This window comes from Eulemur rufifrons, chromosome 2 (assembly GCF_041146395.1).
Source record: "Eulemur rufifrons isolate Redbay chromosome 2, OSU_ERuf_1, whole genome shotgun sequence".
Lineage (NCBI taxonomy): Eukaryota > Metazoa > Chordata > Mammalia > Primates > Lemuridae > Eulemur > Eulemur rufifrons.
Window position 1 is genome coordinate 26,862,339 of NC_090984.1, and position 26,333 is coordinate 26,888,671.

The 26,333-nt window shown below is 36.5% G+C and overlaps 1 protein-coding gene across 2 annotated transcripts in view; it reads right to left on the reverse strand.

Annotated features, from left to right (window-relative positions):
* Positions 1 to 25,273, reverse strand: part of GLCE (glucuronic acid epimerase) — a 95,628-nt gene extending 70,355 nt beyond the window's left edge. For both annotated transcript variants that reach the window (XM_069458286.1, XM_069458294.1), the window contains exon 1: positions 25,119 to 25,273. The gene's annotated coding sequence lies outside the window, so the exon portion shown is untranslated. The remainder of the gene's footprint in view (positions 1 to 25,118) is intronic.
* Between the last annotated feature and the right edge of the window lie 1,060 nt (positions 25,274 to 26,333).

The following is a 26,333-nucleotide window of genomic DNA, read 5'->3' on the forward strand; positions in this document are numbered from 1 at the left end:
ATTTAATGACCTAGTATGTAAAAAACTGTTGTAGTGTTGGGATGGGGAAAAAGCCAAAACAAAGAACACTAGTACTGGTTTTCAAAAAGCTTATATAGAAACAAAATACATGAAGAATTCTTTATAAAATAATGCTACATCTATTTTGTTTGTTTTTACAAGTATAGTGCTACATATACAAGGGCAGGGACCATGTCTGTCTTATTCACCACAATAGCCCCAGTGCTTACTACAATGACCAGCACATAGCAAGTACTAAAAAAACATGTTGGATAAATGAAGACTTTCAACGTTATGTCAATACTGACACTTGGCTTCCTTGACTACAGTGACCTAGCCCCTTTGACAGGCAGAACAATGGTGCTCCAAAGACACCTGTGCCCTTACTCACTGGAGCCTAGGTTACCTTACATGGCAAAAGGGACTTGTAGTTGTAATTAAAGCTAAGGACGCTGAGATAAGAAAGATTATCCTGGATTATCCAGGTAGGCCCAATCCCATCACATGAGTCCTTAAAGTGGAAGAGGAAAACAGAAGGTGGATCAGAGAAGATATGAAAGAAGTGATATTGGAAGCTTGAGAGGGACATGTGTTATTGCTGGCTTTGAAGATGAAGGAGGGCCACATGCCAAGGAATGATGGTGAAATGTAGATGCTAGAAAGGGCCTTCATCTAGTAGCCAGCAAGGCAACTGAATTCTACCAAAACCCAAAATGAGCAAACAAACTGATCCTACCCTACAGCCTATGGAAACGGAACATAGTCCTGCTGAAATTTTTATTTTAGCACAGTGAGACCCATATTTGGCTTACTGACCTACAGAACTGTAAGATTAAAAAAATCTTCTGTTGTTTAAGCCACTAAATTTATAGTGATTTGTGATGGTGGCAACAGAAAACTAATACACCCCATCACCTTTACTCTAGCAATCTGATTATATAGCTTTTCTTGTCATCACTCTGACACTACTTCAATAAAGATCTAATATTCTGAAATACTTCAATCTGATCGTAATCTTCTATTCTTAACTCTTCTATTTCACACTCCCCACATCTGTCATTATGAAGGAAATAGCTTGCTTAAAAGCACCAGTATCTTGAAACAAAATCTCATTTACCAATCATGAATTAGTATTTTCTAGTTACAATTTTTGGTCAGCTTTATGCCAAAGAGTACATGACAACACAACAGAAGGTTATAACCAAACTGCAAATTTCATATTCTATGTAACATGCAGTATCAAGGACATACAAAGAAATGTCTTATTAAGCAACCCAATATGTCAAATTCTGATTAACTTACTTTCAAAGGAAAAGCCTTTTGCTTTTAAATCTGGAACCATTTCTTTGCCTCTTTATACACTTGCTCTAAAATATTAAAAACAACCTCATAAACAATCTGTTTAACAGTAATTAGAATTTTATCTAGTTAAAACAACAGCATAGCATGCCACAACACAGATGGCAGAAGACGTTTTCCTTGCCTGATCAGTGTCAAAAAACTGTTCTATTTCATGATTAGGAAGAATTTTGTCACAGGCTATCTCACTTACAAAATACAAACTAGTAAAAAGATAGCCGTATTAATAAGACGGCCTTTGTTCAGCAAAAATCTTGATTATTTCTCAATGTAAAAATTTTTCTGACTGCCCTGATGAAATCTAGCCAAATACATGATTAAGGAATCATTATGGATGGAAGTCTGTACTACTGATTTCACGCTGCTTCCAATTCCTTAAGCACACTAATTCTCTGCGGAGTAGAGGTTCCCAGACTGTACTACACATTGGAATCACTTTGGGAGTATTTAAAAATCTCAACACCCAAGTTCTACCCTGTACCAATTAAATCAGAATGTCCAGGGATGAGATAGGCATAAGTATTTTTAAAACTCCCCAAGTGGGTCCAGTATGGTTTCTTACTGGCAGTGTGGCATGGTTCAATGTACTGGATGGAATCAGCAGGCTTGGGATACGGCACTGGCTGTGCCACCAGCAAGCTAGGATACATCACTAGGTAGCCACTTCCTCATACGTAAAAAGATAGGGTTGGACAAGTTATTTCTAAAATCTAACATGTTATGAGTCTGGGATGAGATTCCTTAGTTCTCTTCGAAAGATTAACTTGTCTCAACATTTAAACTCTGCCAAAAAAAAAAAAAAAACATGAAATCAATGATCTGATGCTTATTCCTGCCTGTTAAGGATTTATTTTTATAAGGTAAGATTATTTTATAGTAGGGATCAAATTCAGCTATACTTCAACTGTAGATTTTTATATGTCCTTATGTCCAAGGACATACAAAGAAATATGTTATTAAGCAACCCAGTTTGTCATAAAATGTCATTTTTTCCAAGTCATAAAATGATATGTACATTGGGAATGACTGGAAGCTTGAATTATCTCAAAATATAGCTTGCTATCAGATTATTTCTGGAATTCCTATTAAAATATACTACATGTATTCTGATTATCTTGAATAGCATTCCTGGTTTTGTTTAGCTCCTAAACATACAAAATGACTTTAACTTTTCATTAGTATTACTTTATTTCATAAAAGCAAATCATTAAGGAAACCAGAAACACAGGCTGAAAGAATTCCTGAATAACAAATTATTCTGTTGGACAGTCTCAAACTGAATTCTGATCTTTGATCAGCCCTCTCACAAATGTACACTACCAATTATGAAGGTACTTGCAAAAAGTTTATTTCATTCAACATGTTAAGCATTTTATGGTTCCAGGGTTTGGGAATTGACTGGCAAACTTCTAAAATGTCCTCCAGTGATCCCTGCCTCCTGGTCATCACACAATTGTGTAACTCCTCTGCCTTTGAGTGTGGGCTGGACCTAGTAACTTGCTTATAAAGAAGAAAAAATGGGCTGGGAGTGGTGGCTCACACCTGTAATCATGGCACTTTGGATCACATGAGGATCATATGAGGCCAAGAGTCTGAGACCAGGCCAGGCGATACAGTGAGACGCTAATTCTACAAAAAAAAATTTATTTTTTATTTATAAAAAGAAGAAAATATGGTAAAAGTGATGGGATGTCACTTCCGTCATTGGGTTATAAAAAATTGGTTGGGTACAGTGGCACACACCTGTAATCCCAGTACTTTGGGAGGCTAAGGCGAGAAGATGGCTCGAGGCCAGGAGTTAGAGACCAGCCTGGGCAACACAGCAAGACTCTGCATCTACAAAGCGTAAAAAAAAAAATTAGCCGGGCATGGTGGTGTGTGCCTATAGTCCTTGCTACTCAGGAGGCTGAGGTGGGAGGATCACTTGAGCCCAGGAGTTCAAGGTTACAGTGAGCTATGATTGCACCACAGCACTCTAGCCTAGGTGACAGAGTGAGACCCCATCTCAAAAAAAAAAAAAAAAAAAAGTGATGTCCTTTTTGCTAGCACTTTTTTCACTGGCACTCTTTCTTACCTTCTTGCTTGCCTGCTCTGATGAAGCCAGCTGCTGTGCTGTGAGATGCTCTATAGGTCCACGAGGCAAGGAACTGAGGAAGGCCTCTGGCCAACAGCCTGAGATGACATAAATCCTGCCAATAACCAAGTGAGTGAGCTAGGAAGTGGATCCTTCCACAGCAAACTTTCTGATGAGATTATAGGCACTGTCAATACATCAACTGTAACCTTGCAAGAGACCTACCACCTAAGCTGTTCCTGGACTCCTGACCCTCTGTGAGATAATAACTGTGTGTTTTGAATTGCTATGCTGTGGGGTAATTTGTTATGCAGCAATAGTTAACTAATGCAGGCATGTAGCAATGAATAAAAACGCTGGGAACCAAGAGTTGAGTAATAAGACAGAACAAGGTATCAAAAATATAGTAATGAGTGGGACATATAAATAAATGTATAATAATAAAGTGTTTTAGGTGCTTTGATAGAGGTATACATGTGAGGGTTATGTTGGGGACATAAGAAAGGATATGTTTATGGAAGGGCACAGACAATGAAGCTCTTTAAAAGGGAGGAATTGTGAGTCACAAGCATCAAAGTAGAAAATATAACGGTCAGTTTGGAAAACTGTAGGTAGTCCAATAGGGTTGAAGCACAGAGGGAGAAGATGACTATTCGTCTTTCAACTTCAAAAGTGTGCAAGCTTTTACAGGTGGCATAGGATTCAAACAGGCCTATAGTATTGCGCATAGTATGATCTTAGCCATATTGGTAGCAATCATTATGATTTATGTTCTGACAGATATAACACCCTAATTATACTCATACTAGGGTTATATTAGTTTGCACTCCCCTGAAAAGTCCTAATCAGGAGAAGAAGAATAGTACAGAATTTTCTTAGACAAGGTGTAACCAAATTGATTTTTTAAAAACTAATTTTCCATGGATAATCCAAGGTAGAAAATCCACATGCAACATATCACAGAATCACTGTTAAGGATTTTCAAAGTCCAGGAGTAGAAGAAAGGATAGGTAAAAATTTCAAATTTTATTAATACAAACAATAAAATATCTAAGGAGATTTTATAAACTCATAAGTAATTTTTAACCTTTGCCTATGATAATATGTGTTTCCATCCCTTTACCAATATACATATTTTTCATTTCCCTTCTTTTAAACTATCAGTGATAAAAATATTTAGATGAGAAACTATATTTACAGTTTCCCAAAAATAAAAACAAGACTTCATTGAGCTAAGATAATTTTATAAATATAATTTTTACATTTGTATTTGTATAGTGCTTTACACATTTTTCAAAGTACTTTCACATCTTTATTATGATCTTCACACTGACTTGCATAATAGGCAGGCAGATATTATCACATCCTCCCCTACCTCCCACATACATACACATACTTTACAGATGGAAAAAATTGAGTCTCAAAGAGATTAACTAGCTTGCTCAAGGCCACAAAGCTATAAGCAGTTCAACCTAGACTATAATTAGGTTTTTCTGAATCCAAGTTCACTGTTTTCTATCACAACATATTACCTCACACAGTAATTAAAGAAAGGTACATTGTATATGTCTACAAAGACTTGACTATATAAGCGTCTTCCTTCAGGATTGGTGATTTTCACATTCCCATCCATAATAAAAGTGCTTTGCCGATGGTACAAATACAGTAATATTCTTATTCTTTTAAGGAAAAAAGCCCAAGAAGTCAATAAAAATACAGAAATATGAGTATTCAAAGTATACATGTAGTAACATGAAATTAATGGTAACTTTTTGCACAAAGGATCAGTGTATTAGAACCTTTGAACTATCAACCAGACACAAATACTACCTCAAGTGCCAAAGGAAGATATTTAACAGAGACAATTCTGGGTAAAATCACTTTTTATTACTGCTAGAACACATACTAGATCCCTATCTGAGAAATCCTGGTAATCTGGACTAAAAAGAGTAAGGATGAGTTCCTTTTTTCTCCCTTTTCCCTAAGATTTAGCTCAGGTTCAGATAAACAAATGGCTCCATGACTAACTTCAGCTGGGCTTCTTCCTGTCTCCTTTAATATTCTAAGAAAAGAGAGATTCCTTTATCATTCCAGATGCATGAACACCCTAAAGCAATCCAAAAGTGGGTCAAGAGCCAAAAGACTCAAAAAGGGTACATTTCATGTGAGATTAAAAGCTTTGTTCTTCCCAACATCAGAGCCCAAGTGCATGTCCCCTGTCCATATTAAAATTCCTCTTAGTAGAAATCTAGATTCATTTCTGAAGCCCAGGCAGGCTTACTTGGGGCTCTCAAACTGCAAATATAGCTACATGCCTAGTGGGCAATAGCCCACATGGAATTAATGGGATCTGAGCTAGGTGAGGAGAGCCACTGGTTTCTAGGGCCAAGACAGACTAAACTAAAAATAAGTAAGGCTTCAGTACACATGGTTTTGGCTTTGTGGAACAGTATTTGCTACCTTGGATATTCTTTCTTTTCATTTCTCAGCCAATACTAAGGACTGACATTTTACATCAGACTTTATCACAGTTAAGAAAATAGATCGTTGGAGAGAAGTTAAAATAATTTAACTATGAAGTTAAAAAGGACTTATACCTACTCTAAAAAAATAAAGGTGATCCAATTAATAATGGTTTGGGACTAATGCCATAGGTAATGAAAGTGATCTTTGTCTGGAAAGCCTGGACTAGAGTGAGGCAAACAAGGCCCCTAGGGCACAAAATTTAAGGAGGCACTGATTCCCCAGGTAGTGCAAGTACAGGATTGGCATCTGAGAGTGTCTCCTCAAATTTTATACCTTAAGTGTCCCACTTTCCTCACCCTAGTTGGAGCCCTGATCCACAGTCATATATAGGTACTCATCATAGGCATAGTTGGAGATTTTTATGACTACCAAAAGTACCCGAGCAGAATCTAAGGTCTGAGATCCTGATCACATTCATCATGGCTATCTTCTGAACATAATAAGAAAAAAACAAGAGGCTTTGGCATTTCTACACATACTACGAGATGAAGTTGCTTTGGAAAAGGAAAAAGTTTATGGTGTCAATGGAAATGCTGGAAGTGTTTACCGGGAGATTTCTACTTCTGACTATGAGGACAAAGATGATCTGAAAATCCCCTTCTGCCTAAACAACTAGAAATTACACAAATTACAGGAAACAACTATTTTCTGACACCGAACAAAGGCAGCACAAGTCTATGATCCCAGACTATTGCCCCAAAAGGGCAATAAATGAGAGAGCCCTCCAGCTTTCTGCCTGGAGGTAATTTCCAAACAATGGCACAGAGAGAGGTAACCCCATAAGAACCTAGCAATATTGCTGAATTTAAAAGACCCATATCAGAGTTTAAGGAGGCCAAGATGGTCAGAATGTGGGGGAAGAAGGAGCAGAATATCTGAGTGGGGAGATACATAAAGAAAAGAAAGAGATCCTAAAATATGCATAGGGGTCCTATTAGCTCTTTGGCTGAATACGATTCACACATGTGAAGAATGAAACCCAAAGAGGCTGGGTAAAGTAAAGATCAATCTTTAGGGGGAAAAATTACCAAGAAGTTATAAGATCAACAATTGACAGTGCTCACAAAGGGCCAGGAATTCTTAAAATTCCTACTATTCAAAGTGGAGAAATCTTGCTGAATTGCAGGGTAGCCATCAGTGACTTCTAAAGGCCCATGCCTTAGAAATGAGGTTAAATTAGTCATAAAGACTACTCTAGATTGTCCCTGAAGCTGCATAAAAAAAAGCCTTGAAAAGACCAAACTTCTGTGCAAGTAACTTAGTGGCTTAGCAGAAAAATTCCAACATTCTTTAAAGTAATACAACAAAATCCAGCAAACAACTTAGATGAAATAGATAAATTCTTTGAAAGACAAACTACTAAAGCTCACTCAAGAAGAAACAGATAACCTGAATAATCTTGTATCTATTAAAACAATTGAAACTGTAGTTAAAAATCTTCCCACAAAGAAAACTCCAAGCCCAACTGGCTTCACTGGTAAATTCTACCAAACATTTAAGGAAGAAATAATACTAATTCTAAAAAACTCATCCAGAAAATTGAAGAGAAGGGAACATTTCTCAAGTCATTCTATAAGACTACCCTGTACCAAAACCAGACTCAGATATTATGAGAAAACTATAGGCCAAATCACCTATGAATGTAGATGCAAAAATTCTTAACATGTCTATAAATCAAATCCAACAATATGTAGCATGTAAAAAGCACAACACATCATGACCAAGTGGTGTTTATATGAGAAAAGCAAGGTTGGTTTAACATTTGAGAATCAATGTTTAAAAAAAAAACCTTTTATATAAGTAAGGTTCTATTCCTTAATGTAGTACACATGTTTTTGTTTTCTTATTTTTTAAATTGTACTTTCATGTTAACTCTTTTCTTCATTTGCAAAATGAGAATAACAGCTTCCTCAAAGAGAAGTTCTATTAATTAAATGAAAGTAGGAAAAGTGCCCAATGAGGGTGAGAAGGAGCAAGGGAGTGGGATTATACCTCTATAATAATTTTGGATTAACTTAATCTCTACATTTCAATGCTTCTTTTTGTAAAATGGAGATAATAATTCTCATCACGTTGAAGGTGAAATTAAGTGGTATAAATGTTAAATATTTGGTATGCTTGTGCATAGAAACAAAGTCAACATAATGTTAGTTCCCCTTTCCCTTCAATGTGTATATATAGTATCTCCTATATATTAATGAAAGAAAAAGATATGGTAACACTAGGGTATTGCCCCAAATCCAACATGACAGATAACAGTGACTAGCCCAAAACAAAAAGGTGCATGATCATATATACCTTGTTTCACCAATAGTAATAAGATACAGAAACTACGGTTAATACTGTGCAATTTAACATATTCGGATTCAACATGAACAGTAACCTAAGACATGAATGAATATATATTAATAATATTAAGTAGTTTTTTAAAAGCCAAATTCCTTACTGTCATCTTAATTTCATTCAACTCCAAATATGAAGTTTTGCTCTTCAGAGTTCTCAGCAATGAAATGTGACATCTCCACTGGTAACAACAACCAAACTCCACCCACACTTCAGTGGGAAAACTCAGAGTTCTTCAAAAGAATAATATTCCAAGAAAGGAAAAGAACGGAGTACGTATGAGAAAGCAGTCAATAACTGGCATAAATAAGTAAACGTATCTATCACATCCTGTAAGCTACATAAAGCCCTATAGTTGACAATCTACCTTGCAGTTGATATTTTAAAAACAGGTTTAACAACAACAACAACAACAACAAAAACAGGGCAAAAATTTGAAATAAAAAAATTCTGGACAACATATGAAAACTAGTTACTAGGACACACTAACTAGCATCAAGCATTCAAATACATATTCTATCATAAGCCTTCTTTCTTTTATTCATTAAGCATCTAACTTCAAAAAAGCTGCACACATCCTTATCTTCTGATATACCTTAGATAATCAGAATCTAAGTTAACTATTTTTTTAAACCTGGTTAAGTTTCCTCCTTTTAACTGTCTAGCCTTTAATTAGTATAATAATGAAAGCAATTTAAAATTGTGTGCTATTTTATATTTTTCAAATTTCTTTCATATTAGCTTATTTAACACCAATAAAAACAACTTGGTGAGAAGGTAGATAGTTCTCTCCAGCTTACAGAAAAGGAAAGTGGAAGGTCAGAGAGACAAAGCAATTCGCCCATGATCACACATAACTGGAAAGCAGTGGAGCTAGAATTAATGAGAACCTTCATCATAATCCAGCCCACTTTCTACTTTACCATAATGCTTCAGGCAATTTTTGACTGTAAGAAAGGAGATACAAATCAAATCACTAAAGTCTCTACGTAAATGGTAGCTAAGTCAATTTCTGGAGGTGAAAGAGGTGAAAAATTATTGGTTATAAGGAGGTACAGATTCAAATTTGCCAACTATCTCCAATCACTACTCCAACATTTTTTCTCTTTTTTTTCAGAAAGGAATGCTTAATAATTGTTATATTACTCTACAAGATAGAAAGCTCTCAACATGGCAATGAAACCAATAAAATACGACTAAGCATATTTAAGTCATTATAAAAATGTATCAGATAAGAATGAATAAAAAACCTCAGAGCATTACAATCAACCAAGGCAGATACTGTAGTAGACATTATGACTGTCTTTTCCAACATCCATGCCATACTCTGAGCGGCAGCAACTTGGACAACTAACTTTAGCTCAAAGGTGGGTCTATCCTCACTGCCAGAAATAGATTCAGAAATGAGGAGGAATCATGCTAACGAGACATGAGAAGAGGTTTGCTGATGGCCTCTGGTTAAGTTTGTTCTTTCTGTTAGGAGGAAGCCAGACTTTTTCTTACTTATAAAACACATGGTTCCCTCCTGGTAAACACTGTACACCTACAAAGAGAATCCTGCCTTGATATAAAGCTAGCACTATGGATAGCAGCGTGGAACAATGGAAAGAATCTGAATCCTTGGTGTCTTCGTTAAGGTATTAAATAATCCTGAAGCCTACCCTTCCTCTGAACTTGCAGTTATGTTAAGCTAAATTTCTTATTATGTAAAGGTGTTTGAATTGGGCTTTCTGAGACCAACAGAAAGTTGAAACAGGCCTAAAACAGATACTGTACTAGGGTTATGTAAGATGTCACTGCTAGAAGGAACTGAATGAAGGGTAGATGAGATCTCTCTATACTAATTTTCCAACTCCTGTTAATCTATAATTACATACTACAAAATTAAAAGAAATTTTTAAGTAATACACTCTTGACCAAAAACAAAAAAATAAGCACTATAAAAATGATAAAAATGTACACAGCCAAACTCAACCAAAGTCTTACTGAGATCTCAGATTTCCAATCTCCTAGCCCCTTTTTTCAGTCCCTCTTCAGAAGCAACTACTATTCCCTTTCTTGTGTATCCTTCCAGAAAAATCTATGTATCTTGAAGCAAATTGTGTTCATTAATGTGTGCGTATGTATGTGTATTTTGTCCCACACATACACAACTTACTTTTTTATGGTAATGTCAGCATACCATAAATACTGTTCTGCAATTTTTTTTTTTTACCCAATAATGTCTTAGAGATGAGCTCATGAGTAAGTGCTCCTTTTTTATTTCTTTTTATGGCTATGTGACATCTCATTGTGTGGCTATACCATCATTTATTTAACCACACCCCTATTAAGAGTCATTTATGCCTTCTGGCAATATAATTAATATTATAATGAGCAAAGATAAATTCTTTAAAATTGAATCAAAAAGTTTGAGCATTTATCATTTCAATAAGTAGTCAACTTGTTCTCCAAAGAAACTGCACAAATTTACAATCCTACCTCACTACATGAGAGTGAGTTAGTAATTCTACACATCCTTGCCATAATTGTATATTATTGAACTTTTTAATCCCTGTCTGGCAAGTGACAAATGCCCTCTTATTGTTCAATTTGCATTTTTATAACAATAAAAATTAACTCTCATAGAGCACTTACTATGTGCCAGATATTGTTCTGAGAACTACACATACATTAATTCATCTAATTCTCATAACAATCCCTTGAGGTAGGCATTATTGCTATTTTATCCCCATTTTACTGACAAGAAAGGTTAAGTAACTTAATCACATTCTAAGTGAGAGAATATGCAAAGCCAAGCAGTTTGGCTCAAGAAGTCTAAATTTTACATAATGTATGAAGTTTTTTGTCAGTTTTCCAGAAATCTTTTCTTATGTTTAAAGCCATTTGTATTTCTTTTGGTATGAACTGCCTGTTTTTGTCCTCTCCCCATTTTTCTGTTGGGGTTTTGGTCTTACTCCTATCGATTTACAAGATCTTTTTGTGTATTAAGAAAATCATTCCTTTATAATAAATGTTACACCAAAAAACGTTAAAACATATACCTATCATGTGATCTAGCTATTCCACTCCTAAGTATTTAACCAAGAGAAATGAAAACATATGTCCATACATATACACTAATGTTCATAAGCAGCTTTATTTGTAAATAAAACTGTAAATAACCCAGTGTTCATCAGCAAATGAACGATACACAAATTTTAGTATATCCATATAATGGAACATTACTACTAAAAGGAATAAATTATTGATACATGCAGCAAAGGAGAAACTCCAAAAAGAAAAGAAAACAGCACATACTAAGTAATTTTTTTGAAATAGGGTCTTGCTCTGTTGCCTGGGCTAGAGTGCAATGGCATCATCATAGTTCACTGCAACCTCAAACTCCTCGGCTCAGGAAATCCTCCTGCCTCAGCCTCCTGAACAGGGACTACAGTGGTTGGGACTACAGGCGCACGCCACCACACCAGGCTAACATTTTTATTTTTTTGTAGAGATGGGGTCTCACTATTGCCCAGACTGGTCTCGAACGCCTGGCCTCAAGCGTCCCATGTTAGCCTCCAAAAGTGCTAGGATTACAGGTGTGAGCCACCGCACTGGCCTTGTATAATTCTTTTTATGTAAAACTCTAGAAAATGCAAAACAATCCACAGTTACAGAAAGTAGATCAATGATTACTTTGAGATAATGGGGTGTGGGTGTTTAGAGGGGCATGAAGGAAAGATTACAAAGGGGCATGAAGAAACTTCTGGAGATGGCTATGTTCACTATCTTGAATGTGGTAACGGTTTCACAGGTATTATACCTCTGCCAAAACTGATCATATTGTATACTTTAAACATCCACAGTTTACTGTATGCCAATGATACCTCAGTGAAACTGTTACAAAGGTGGACTCATAACATATAGTACTATTATTTTAGAAATTATCAATAAATCGTGCTACCTCCTGTTTTATCTCATTTATATTTATCACAAAGAACACAAGCAAATGTTAATATTTTTACTAATTCAGCTCTGAAACAAACATTTTCTACTTCTCCTTTTTTAGTTATAGTTCAATTTGGCAGAGTATCCTGATTCTAAGCTGAGCCTCTAGAACCAACCAAAACAACCTTCCAGTTGTGGTAGACACCGTACACGCAAAACAAATTAGAGAAATAAATGCAATGTAGAGACTGAGAGACTACAATGAGCATCCATTATTAGATTTTCAAATTCCTGAGTACATCAAAATGGCATCAGTCATTCATTCATTTATTTCACTACAGTATCTCTTGAATCTGCTATGTACTAGACACTGTTAAGTGTTGGGAATAAAATAGTAAGCAATAGGATCCCATGAAGATAAATACAATTTATGAGCCTACCTTCAATGTATCCATACTTGATTGACTTTATACTAAGGTTATAAATGTGTACTTAAAGTTACACAAATATATTATTTTTTATTTGTATTCTACGTTGCAGTGCCACATAAGAATTTGAAAAAAAAAAAAAAAATGGTTCCATTGAAAACTACTAGACCACACAAGTATTTAACTCCTTTTATGTTCTAATGTGGTAATACAAATATAATATCACATCCCATGCCAAACAAAAAGTGGCTTTGAATTATCAAATCTTCATTAGTACAATTATTTGAGAGAAGTAGCATTAGTATATAAGGGACATTTAGCTTCTAAAAATAAGCAAATGAGCATAGTATTACACGACTTAGTACCATGTGAGCTTTCCCAGCCAGTATATTCATCTCCCTAGTTGTCTTTTCATGTTTTTCTATTCAAGGGTTCTAAAGTTATGCTCAGTAAGTTCACACATTTCCTTAATGTCTTCAGAAATTTTATTTTTTAAAATTTAAATAGCATGATAACTGGAAAATAGCAATTTACATTGCAGAGAGGCCCCCAGATGAAGAAGCAGTGAAAGCCCATCATAAAAGGATGTCATTAGCTTCGCTGAAGAAGGCAAATAGATCTCTGATATGGGCCCATCCTTCCCCTGAGTGAAAGTCAATCAAAACAAAATATGACAATGCTGGCTTGATTTTAAAACATGCTAAGTCTGGAACACTCACTGGTTTTGCACGGAGAATGGAGAATATAGAAAATGAAGCTGATAAGTATAAACTAATTTCATCTATGGCTCAATTAGATGTCACAGACATGCTTCTCAAATAAATATTTTTTAATTTTTTAATTTAACTTTTTTGTGTTCATACTAGTATGACAAAGTAAAAAGTATACCACCAGTACAGTAAATACATTTATTGGAATGTATCTCCTGATTTTTCTTTATTTCGTATAAGAAATTTCATTTTGAAATAAGCATTTTAAAATTATCTGCCATTTTTGAGGGCTAATATTAAGGAAATTGGCATATGCTTAGAAAAATAACTAAAGAGAAATTCCAAAATTTGGGAGATGGTGATATTAAGAGTGTCAGGATGAAGGAAGATTTTTTTTCTCATTTGTTAATTTTAAATGGATACATTACTATTATCTGTAGACTTTATAATACATTAGATGAAGACAAACAATAAAGATCATAATGAAAATAAAAGTAGAAATTAAACATATGGAAATTCTGCATAGGCTTTTTCTTATGCTGTTAAGTATTTTGATATTAGCTGAAATTCAACCAAGTCTCTAAATTTTAACTTCATTAAATAGTTTTCAAGCTCCATGAAGAAATCCTCAGAGGGCTTATAATCTTTTTGATTAAAAAAAAAACCTCACATATTATAAAGCAATTTGTAAGCAATTCACAACAGTATATGATAGAGTACTAATAAAATACCAAAGTGTTAGAAATGAAAGAAAATTACCAGTGTTGAATAGAGGAACCTAAGATGATTTTTAATAATGTAGATGGGGGAAAGTCCTGAAGATTAGGCCTCAGACGGGCTTAAAGAAAAGGAGTACTCTTAGTATTTAAAAATATGAAGGTCATGAAGTCCAAAACAAGCTCCTGGTTTGTTCAAGGAACAGACAGTGAATAAAATAGGTTGTTTCATTTTGAATTTAAACAACTAAATTATGTAGACGCTATTAATCTTTGCTTTCAGTTTTTGGCACTAATATTATTTTTTGATATGCAGAAGAGAAAAATTGTAAGTATTTGAATTTAATGATACTTATGCTACCATATTTAAAAGCAGCTTTACATAATCTGTGAAATTTCTAAAACAAGACTAAAATCTTGTTTCCTTTGGAATTGTAAATAAACTTTTAAAAAATCATCTAGTTAAATTATTTCATATTCTAATTTAAGACTTGATAGTCAAGAAAGTATAGTTTTCCTTACTAACATACGATACTATATGAAGCCATAAGGTGTTAAGAATAAGTGAGAAGTGCCCAAGAAAATGTTTTGCCAACTGGAATTATAACCAATGAACAAGAAGAAGAAAAAAAAAAAAAGGTTGGAGTTGGAAAAGTCCTTAGAGGATAGCTTGATTGAACTCTACTCAATACATGCTTTAATGTCTCAATGAGACAATGTTCACTCCATTTTTATTTCAATTGTTAGAAGGGTCTTCTTCATTATGAACCAATATTTCCCTAATTCATTATTCCTAGTTCCATCCTCTGGAAATGCAAAAGATATGCTAATCCTTCTACATACCATCCCTTCAAGTGTTTCACAGAATAACATATTTGAGTCAGGAAGTACATTAAAGATCTTCCAATTACCCAATGTGAAAAGCCTTACCATATACCCCACTAAAGTTTTCTTTCTTTCAAGCTGAACAACCTTAAATGTTTCAACTACTTTGCAAGTATCTGTTTCAAGACACTGCTTCATTCTGATTACTATCCTCTGCATACACTGTTTATCAATGTCCTCCTTAAAATGTAGCAAATAGAACTGAAAACACCAAGCAGGATGCAGAGGAGAAAAGGATAATCAACTGTTGTTTTGGACAACCTGCTTCAAAATAATGTAGCTTAAGTGGGTGTAAACTTTTGGGACAATTATAATAAACCACTAACTCGCCAACTTCAGACAAGTAAGGAGACACACCCAGGCACACACCTCTGCATAAAACAAACAAAACATCTACTACTGTTAGGCATCCAAGATTCCCACCTTGTACCTGTGCAGACTTTTATAAAATATTCAATCATAGGCCTTTGTTTGTCCCTATCAAATATATACACATCAAATATAAACTTTTAATAATACAGACTGTCATCCTAATTATTAAAAGTAAGGGGCAGGGGTCCTGATTCTGTACATGTAAAAGCACTCCCTTAGAATTTGGAGAGTAACTATAAAAATCTTAAACAGGACATGGGGGAAAATAGCATCTTGAGGTATACCACTGAGAACATACTGCAGTTTAATTTTAACATCAGCCCATTAATCAGTTAGCTCTGAATATGGCCTTTTAATCAATTACAAATCCACCTACCTATGTAATTATTCAGACCATATTTCTCTATCTTGTACAAAGACATCATAAGAGGCTGTCAAATGCTACATGTATAAGCTTGAGGGTATAAAACATGTATAAGCTTGAGTTCTGTAAAATAAGAACTAAATGAGACAACCTATGTAAAAGCATTTAACCCAGTGTACAGCACATAATTAAAAATACAATAAATATAGCAATAATTCTATATATACTATGGCCAGAATATCTCCTGATATACCTACTGGTTTACTTACCCTATAAGAACTGAGGCTATGTATCATGACTTTGTTCTTTGTGAACCCGTGCTGGCTCCCAGTGATCGATGTCTTCTTTTATAAGTACCAACAATACATGTGTTCAACAATCTGTTTGAGAATTTGTTCAAGGAATGATCCCAAGTTCACCAGTCTATTATTATTATTATTATCTGCAACCATTACTTGTTTTCCAATACTGTATATACTTCAGCAGCTAAAATACTCTTTTACACATAGTAGGTATTCAAAAAAAGATTCACTGAATTCTTTTTTAAAAATCAGGGCAGGTACAGTGGCACACACCTGTAGTACCAGCTACTCCAGAGGGTGAGGCAGGAGGATTGCTTGAGCCCAGGTGCTGGAGGTTGTAGTGAGCTAGATTGCACCACTGCACTCTGGGACAGGGCAATAGAGCGAGACTCTGTCTCAAAAAAAAAAAAAAAAAAAAAGGAAAGAAAGAAAGAAAAGAAAAGAAAAAGGAAAAAAAAAAAAAAAACCAAGATGAATTTCGTAGTTTTGATAAATGTAACAGGATTATATAAAATGTTAACATTAGGGGAAGCTGAGTAAAGGGTAGACAGTATATGAAAATTCTCTGTACTATCTTTGCAATTCTCCCATAAAGATATAACCATTTCAAAATTAAACATTTTTTAAAAAATCAAGATGATCTCTTCCTACCTCTGACAAATTCTTAAAATTCACCAAATATTACTAACCACTAATAGGTACAAATTCTTTCAGCAGCCCCAATAGCCTTATAATTTATCTCTAATAGGTTATATAAATTCTAATAAATAGGAACTCTTATAATACCCTTACTTCTCCTGGGCCACGCAATTATTTAGTAAACAATAATCATCCTAAAATTTTATTTTTGAAAATAAGGGCCTTAAAAAAAATCTATCCCAAAAACAAGTATATTTTCCCTAAACCATTAAAACTCTGCAGAATCCAATTAAAACCTCTGAGTGTTATTGCTCAAATCACTTATTTAGTAGTGACATTCAAATCAAGCTCAAAAAGATCTTTGATATGAGACAAATGACTACTATACTATTAGCATGAAAATCTTTTTAAAAATATGTTTATATCAAGGTTGACAGGTTTTTAAATTAGGTAAATAAAAGTTGAAGAAAATAAAGAATTTTATTTACAATTATTCAAGATCAAACTCTCATTGTTAAGCAACAAAGTCATAAAAGTTCTGCTAAAACTGTAATGTCAAGGAAATAAATCCTAAAATGCCTAAGAATAAAGCATCTTTCCCCTAAATGTTTTCCTAAATACCTCCAAATAGCTTTTGCAGTTAAAGAGTTTCTTTCAGGTGTCAACTGTCTAATTTTCAAAAACCTGGCTTTCCATTTTGGAATAGTACTATAGAATCAGTACTATAATATAAACAGAAGTTCTATATTGTCAAAAAACCAATCCAATAATAAAAAGAGCTAAGGGCACTTGTCTTATAGAAAATTACTGCCAAATGCTGCCAGACCCTGTTTTTCTTCCTTTTGGGCCAGTAGCCAGATACTAATCATTTTTAGACCCTTTCTAATTTTTAGTACACAATACCACATCTAAGCAGGCAATATTTTAATGAATGGTCTCCATAATTCATCTGATGTTTTGGCAAATATACATGCACACCACACACACATATATTATACATCCATACATTTAGATACACATGTACAAACACACACACACACACACATATACATGATCTTTAGAAGTATACATAAGAAACTGATAACCAAGCATGGTGGTGCATACCTGTAGTCCCAGCTACGTGGGAGGCCGAAGCAGGAGGATTGCCTAAGCTCAGGAGTTGGAGGCTGCAGTGAGCTATGATAGTGCCACTGCACTGCAGCCTGGGCAATAGAGACTCCATAACTTTGGCTGGGGTTGGGGGGCAGAAAAAATGCAAAAGAAAAGAAACTGATAACAGTGGTTTTCTCTAAAGCAACTGTTTGGATCTTTAAATTTTGTATGTTTTTGTATGTAATAACTATTCAAAATTTAATTTATCTATTAAAAGGAAAAACCGTAATAATATAACATTAATTCTAGTTAAACCATCTTTTACCTTACAAGGTAGTACCTGAGGAATTCTTTAAAAAATCTTTAAATATAAATATTTTAAATATCAAATTGTTTTAAAACAATTTACAATGTTCAAATTCACTTATAATCAAAGAAATATAAAGATCTTTTGCTTATCAAATTAGAAAAGGTTTTTAAAACTAATATTCAATATTAACATATAAGTTGGCATCTTTCTAAAAAGCAATATAGTAACATCTTTAATTATTTTAAGGTCTTATCTTTTGACTGAACATTTTTATTCTTATCCTAAAAAAAAACCAAGTATGGAGAAAGATTATGCACAAGGATTTTCATCAATGTTATTAGCAGAGAAAAAAAACCTGTTATTGACTATTTTAATAAGTTTGAGATAATCTCACAGTAAAAGATTAGCTAATAATTCATCTTCAGTCATTTAATGCTCATCTAGCATGTGCTAAGAATGATGTGAGATTAAGAATTATGTATATGTGTGTGTGCGTATATATTTGGAGACATATGTTATTATATATTTAAGTGACATTAACCCTTAATTATTTAGCCAAGAAATGGATTTTTATGCCCACCAAAACACGTGTACAAAATTGTTCATACTGGCTTTGTTTCCAAGAACTAAAAACTGGAAGCAGCCCCAAATATCAACAGTAGAACAGATAAATACATATTAATAGTTACACAATGAAATAGTACACAGCAATGAAAAGGATAAACTACAACTAACTCAAAAAACATGGCTGAATCTCACAGATGTAATAATGTTAAACAGAGGAGATCAGACATAAAAGAATGATTTCATTCCATTTGTATGACATTCACGAAAAAGCACAACGAATCTATAGTGATAGTGGTCAGACAAGTGGTTACTTTTGGTTAAGCCACTGACTAGGAGAGAGCATGAAGGAGGCTTCTAAGGTCCTGGAAATGTTCTATATCTTGATCTGATTCGTGGTTACATGTTTACATATGTAAAAATCCATTGAGCTGTACACTTACAATTTTTGTACTTTACTGTTTTTGGTTGGTTTTTTTTTTTTTTTTTTTTTTTTTACATATTTTAACAGTCCTATCAAATTAAAAAAAAAAAAAAGAAACACAGGAGGAAAAGTTCTTCCTCTATGCTTGCCAGAAAGAAAGAAAAGAAGAAATAAGAATGTTAGATCAAATTGTTCTTTAAGTTCCTGCTTTAAAGTGCCCTTGTCTTATTCACTTATTCAGCAAAAATCTGAGCACTTACTTTGTAGAAGATACTAAAATGGGTAACAATCCTTGTCCTTGTGGGTCTTACATTTTTTAGTAGGGGTAGAAAGACAATAAAAACATAGATTATGTTGGAAAGCACAAACAAAAAGGAAGCAAAGTAGGCAAGAGGAATCAAAGAGTATGTGTGGAAGGGATGTTGTACTTTTAAACAAAGTTAACAGTAAAGGCCTCATGGAAAGGGTGATATTTTGATTAAGACCTGAAGGAAGCAAGGGAAGGAAACATGGGATATTCGAAAGAACATGTTCCAGGCCTTATGAAACAGTGAGGAGTGTGGCTGAAGGGAAGTGAGCAAGAGTGAGATTAGCTAAAATTCAGATTAAAAAAAAACAAAAAAAAAAAGACAGCGGTTCTTTCCCCAAGTCTTTTCCTCCTTCCATACCACTCCAATTCTTCATTTAAAGACTTACTTAAGTCAAATCTTTTCTAAATAGAAACTTCTGTAACCACTAGCCCAGCCTACATTTACCCTTTTGTAAACTGCTAGACCTATATTACTCATGGCATCTTTATATACTACATTGCAATTAAATATATACCACCTCCTGCTAACAAATAAACCAAACCTCTTTAGGGCAGTGACTAGATTTCATCCATTTTTGTGTTCCTATTAGTTGGTCCATGGTTGTCACTTAAACAATTACTGGTGAGGCCGATGTTAATAACAACTCAACAGGGATAAAATCACTAAACTGTGCACAGACTTTTATAAATAAAAAAGAGGAAGGAAAGAAACCAAGATTAGGGAATCACATGAATAAAGGCACTGAGGTGTCTTCATGTGTCATGATCCAAACAAAGTCAGGATTTTCTCTGAGCCATGTCCTTAAGACTTTCAGATCCTTAACATCACTTTTCTCTAGGATTTTTTTCCCCCTTGCAGGGAAAATCAAGCATCTGGCAGTCCTTTGAAATAATGGTTTCACAACACTAATGTTCACAACCAGCTTAAAGAAAATCTTATAGACCAACTAGCTATGTGATCTTGAGCAGCCATTTAACTCTTGACTATGGGTTTCCTCACATGCTAAAATGATGGAGTTGGATTAAATGGCTCTAAATCCAATCAATCTCAAATTCTCTACTTTAGCTTTTTTTTGAAGAACTGAATGAATAAACCTTACAATATACTTATTCAATTTATAAAATGAATAAAGTATATGTTAATAATTTTAAACACCAAATCAGCAGTGATATTCAGAAAGCAGTGTAATATTATGAAAAAGCACAATACCTGGAGTCAATCAGACCTGGATGTACTCATATTCTGCTCCTTAGTAGGTAATGACCCTGAGCAAGTTATAAATCTTCAAAATTTGTTTTGAAAATTAAAGGCACTGCATGTAAAGCAATTATTAAGCCAATATAAAAACCTACACACATCAGCAACTATCATTTTCTAAGTAAAAAGCAGCCAAGGTAAAATATCTACCAAATCGCTTATGTCCAAAATTTGAAATACCCAAACTAGTTAATATTTCTCCTAGCGATTTTAGAGGTAGAGATTAATGGCTGCCTCAAAATTCTACAAGACTTTCCTGCAAGTTTAACAAAATAACCTTTAACTCCTATAGTGCTAGAAGTCACTTCCTTAATACGAATCTAAGAACTACAGTTCTAGTATCAGTTTGTGTCATAGGGGCAAGAGAATAAGATATTTTAGAGACGCTCAAAATTTAGGAAAATAGGACAAGACTGAGATTTGAGTTTAACTCATTTCAGACATTATGAACACTTAATCTTGACATTGAGAGTTCGAACATGTTATGAGAGGCAACTATGTGTAAACAAGCAAAATGAATTCAAAAGATAATAGGACAAATATAAACCTGCCTTAAGTCCAGGAATAAAGAGAGACATAATTACAGTACACTAATGAATACAAGTGAATGAATGGACAAGATACAGTGAGTGAACAACCTAGTGGTGTGGGAAGAGGGAGGACCAGAAGACACAGAACACCTAAAAAGCAGAAAGTGTTTAAGTTTTATCTTGAAAAATCAGTAGGCTTTGCCACCAAGACAAGAGAAGGAAAGGTATTCTAATCCGTGCTGAGAACATATGTGAAGGCTCTAAGTTAGGAAACAGCATGGCTCATTCAGTAAACTGCTCTGCTGCTATTAGTACAACTGGAGTTTGAGATTTATGATGAGGAAATGCAGAAGGTGAGCCAAATGATGAAAGGCCTTGCAATGATAAAGAGTTGGGACCAATAAAGCATAGGTTTTAAGAAAGAAGGAATGAATAGATTTGCATTATAGAAAAATTACCTTGGAGGTAGTGTAAGGATGGATTAAAGGGGGTCAAGTCTGCAGGCAAACACTAGTGACCTCACTCTACATCCACAGTTAAATGAGGATATAACATTATCATATACTATTCCACTATAGAACCAGGGATCAGAAATAAAAATAATAATGCTTTAACAGATAAAGCTAAATTATCTAAAGGAAATCATTTACCTTCATGAATGTATATTCTGGAATTAAATAATTCCCACATATCTTAAAAAGAAGAGGCTTCTAAAATTAGATACGATATATAAAAATTATGCAGAACTAGTTGTATCCTGAGAACTAGCTACTCCTATGGTATCTCTCCCTTTTTGTATATATAATACTGCAGATCTGCAACATAAGAACCAATGCAGTATAATCCTTGCAACTGAAGTTTACATTGATTATTAGCAGGGCTACTCTTGATATATACATAAAGAGATAGATATAATAGAGATATCTAAAAACTGAGGCCCTGAGAGATGAAGAAATTATCTAAGGTCACACCATAGGCACCACAGTGAAGACTGGAATTCATGTCTTATGATTTCCTTTCTACAAATTGTTTTAGTATATCACATTTATGATTCTAGAATTTCAAATGATAATTCAAAAGACACTTTGGTACTGTTATTTTCAGCAGTGTATTAATGAAATCATAAAACTATTTTTATGGTTCATATGCCTCACAAGAAAAACATATCTATTATATGTGTATATGTTTGACAAAAAGAAATCTCTTCCTGAAGTTTGTGCCACAATAGGAACACCTACTCCCCTGCCACAAAAGCACACCGTATTCTTCTTTAGGAAATCTAAAAACTTCCTTTCTCAAACTCAAGAAACAATTAAATTTGAAAAAAGAAAGACCTAACATTAATTTATCTTTATATAATAAAATATCCAACAACCTTAACATGTTTTGACATTTTACCTAGATCTCTGTCTTTTCTTATTTTGCTGTGCTATGCACCCTACCTTGCCCCTCTATAATTTTTATATATTTTAAGTATATTTTTCCTTCATTAGTACACATAGGTGGAAGTGGCAACATGGACAAAAGCCTTATAAATACTGTACATTTCACCAATTTGCATAGTAACCAAAATGCTTTTATTTTTGGACTTCTCTAATTTGCATTTAAGTAATCCTTGCTCATTGAAATAGATTAATATAAAAGTATAAAAATAAACAGCTCCCCCCTTCCATTCTCTGCAGTTCCCTCCTGAAGAATCCTCCAAACATGGTTAAGTTTGATGTGTATCCTTACAGACTTTTTAATGCTTACATAACACAAGCATCTGCAAAGAGTCTATATATATTTAATGCCTAAACTCTACTGATCACAACTTAATCTTTCTTTAATAATGAAGAAGGCAGATCACTATCTTCCTTGGTTTCTGGTTACCACAACCCACATCAATTATATTTCTTTCATGCAGGGTTTATAAAATAAAAGAGAGAGCTGAACCCCAAGTATCTCATGTATTTCTTCCTTAGCAACATCACAACTTTTTAATGTATTTATTTGTTGCCTTCCTCTCCGTCTTGATTTAGAGAATCACATGACAGCTGGAATCACTGTACCACTAGAGCTGCGACACCTAGCAGATAATCAAATATTTGTTGCCTAATCTGTCTATGCTTACTTAGAAATCATAAAAGCTTTTTTTAAAAGTTTCTGAAACCTGCTTAATTTATCATTTGTCTTTCTCTCAAAAATCAGGGGAAAAAAGATCTGCTTAGGGTGTTTTGGGCTATCATTCCAACCAAATATCTGCTCAGCAAAAAATCTGTCTGTCAACTCCAGTTTACAGATTTACAGAAATACTATGAGTTCAGAGCCCATTGCCTGTAGATTTCATTTACAGGCCTCTGTGATAGAGTAGCTATCTAACCAAAAGAACTGTCAGGCAAAAGCACAGACTTTCTGACCTATTCGTTTATTTTTAAACCACATACACATACATACAGGTCATTGTATTTAAATCCCACCCAGCTAAGTCTGGGCTAGTTACCAAGAACTCTGCAAAAGATCCAAAGCTAAGGACACCTGTACAGCACAATGAAACTGTTAAGCAGCAATCTCTAAAAGAGCTCTGTTAGCCATCCTTACAAGTTGCAAATGCTTTTGCAGAGCTCTAGCTTTGGGACTTCAAATTCCAATGTTTTTTGGTGGCTGAACTTGAAATTATCTCTCTCCAAGAATGTTTTTCAAAGGACAGAGAGAACGCAGAACACACTTCACAGCACGAATTGACTCTGCCTAATACTTGGGCAAGACTTCAGAACAGATCTAATAATGCAGGATCAGCAAAGCAGACCACCTAGCAAAGGAAGCCAAAACCACACAGCCTTCCCCACCCTCAACAGCTTCCAGTGGCTGAGGAGCTGTAGCCACGCTCAATCTGCGGGGCCTCGCCTCCTCAAGAATTTACAGACACATGCCCGCCTAAGGTGCTGCCACCTCGCTAGCTCCCAGAGCTCCAGCGAGACGAGCGCGCCCCCACAGGGATCCGGGGCAGAGAAAAGAAAACTGCAGAACAAACCCACTATTTCTCCAACTAGGCTACAACACCGATCAATCCTCTAACTAAGCACAGAATAAATCTCATTTAGAGAGAAAGAGACCTGACCAAAAACGTTCCAGGATGCTGACCAGCCACAGACTGTCTAATGGGCCGGCTCCTGATGCTACTAAAGTCCCCTCCCGCCCCCAAAAGACCCAGCGTCCGCTGAGCCGCGCCCACTCGGAGAGATCACCCGGGACCCGCTAACTCGCCCCGTCGCCCCCAAAAGACTGGAGACCATGCCAAGTGACCGCCCCACTCTCGGCAAAGCAGAAAGCCCAGTACAAACGCTGGTCGCCTTACACCCTTCCGCCCCCAACAACCCAGGAAGGCGGCCCCAGCCCCTGCAGAACAGATAGATACATCGCCCTCTCACTCGGACACACCGATCAACAGATCCCTCTTCCCAGAACCCTGATACCCTGCTGCTTCGTCCCAGCAATGCGAAACAGACGCCCACGCCTGCTCAAAGGACCCCCCAAGCACTAACGACCTGCCCCCGGAGACCCAGGACCTTGCTAAACTGCATCTTCCGCCCCCAAAGAGTCTGAGACCCCAATAAACAGACCCCTTATCCCGGAACCCCAGTACACCACTTCAAAGAACCTCAAGACCCTGATAAATCTCCCTCGACTCCAAAGACCTGGGATCCTCTGTGCCGCCACCCACCGCCATCCCAAGCCGGAAGAGCCCCAGGACCCCCAGAAAATTGCCCCCTCACCTCGAGAGCTCTGGAACCCGCTACACCGCCCCTCGGCGCCCGCACCCAGATCCCACAGCACCGCCTCCTCGCCCCTCGCACTCCCGAACCCCGCCAAGCCTCGCGCCCACCAGGCAGCGCCGCGCAGCCCCCGGAGCCGCCCCCGTCAGGAGCCCGCCTGCCCCGGCTGCTCCGCGTCCCGGCTCTGCCGCCGCTCCTCAGCGGAGACGCGCTCGGAGCCTTCTTACCTGAGCAGCGTAGGAGGGCGAGCGGACCCGGGAGCCCTGAGGACGAGAAGGAGACGGCAGAGAAGGGGCGGCTCAGGCCTGCGCTGCCGCAGCTCCAGCCTCTCGGCGAGGAAGCGCTTGTGTGAGGAGAGCCCTCCCGCTCCGCGCGCAGCCGGGAGACCGAGCACGGCCGTGCCTGCCGCTCTTCCCGCGAGATCGCAGCCACAGCGAGGGGCGGGGCCACGGCGGAGGGGCGGGGGCGGGGCTCCTAGAGTGACAGCCCTGGCAGCCTGGCGGCGGCGGCGCAGGAGGCGGAACTCGGAATCCGCTACGACCAATTCTAAGAGGGAAAAGGTATTTCGCCCCGCCCCTCCCCCGCCCCTCATCAATAAACCACGGGCAAGGGCAGTGGTGACCCGAAGTAGTTGGGGGCCATGGGCGTTCGGGGCAAAGTAGCTTGGATGACGCGGCTTGGCTTTGTGTCTGGTTCTGCTAGGCCGCCATAGCTACACCTGGTTTAGGGAAGAGGCCGGTCTTCACACTGGTGTAAACCAAAGCGCTGTTACCCTTGGTTACAGCAACCGAAGCGCGCAGGGGGTTCCCGTGTTCCAGGTTGAGGGCCCACCGCCTCGGGTTGCCTGCGCCTAGACCTCCACTTAGTGCAGAGTCCCGTTTCTCCCCATTTCGGCCTCTCCTCCCTCTTCACCTCAAACAGGGAGCCATTGTTAAGATGCCCGTGTTTTCCAAATCCCAACCCGGGACATCTGGTCTGACAAAGGACTCTCTTCTGATTCGTGCATTTATTTCTACCTTTTAGAAGGGTAAAAAGTAAATCTCATTTGAGTCACCCACATAGCAAATTCCAAAAATACACGAAAAGTAGACCCCAGTGCCCAGTAGTGTTTGGCACACACAGGGCACTGAATAAATGTGAAAGGAATGAATGAAGACTGTAATATTTAAATATATAAAATCTGGGCCTGCCCCGGAAAATTCAGCTTTCTTAGCCTTTCCTGTGGAATAACAGCCAATCTCTTTAGGCTTGAGTCCATTCTCTTCATTATCACGCCTATCCTGTAGCCTTCGTTCATCTTTCCCTCCTCCCTGCCTTACTCACAGCAAGAAGTGCCCTTTCTCCTCATGAAGGTTAAGCCCTGCACCTGTGCACTGGATCGCAGCCGTTCCCAGATTTTGTTTATCCAGCTATCCTTTCTTTCCCCATTATCAATTTCTTCT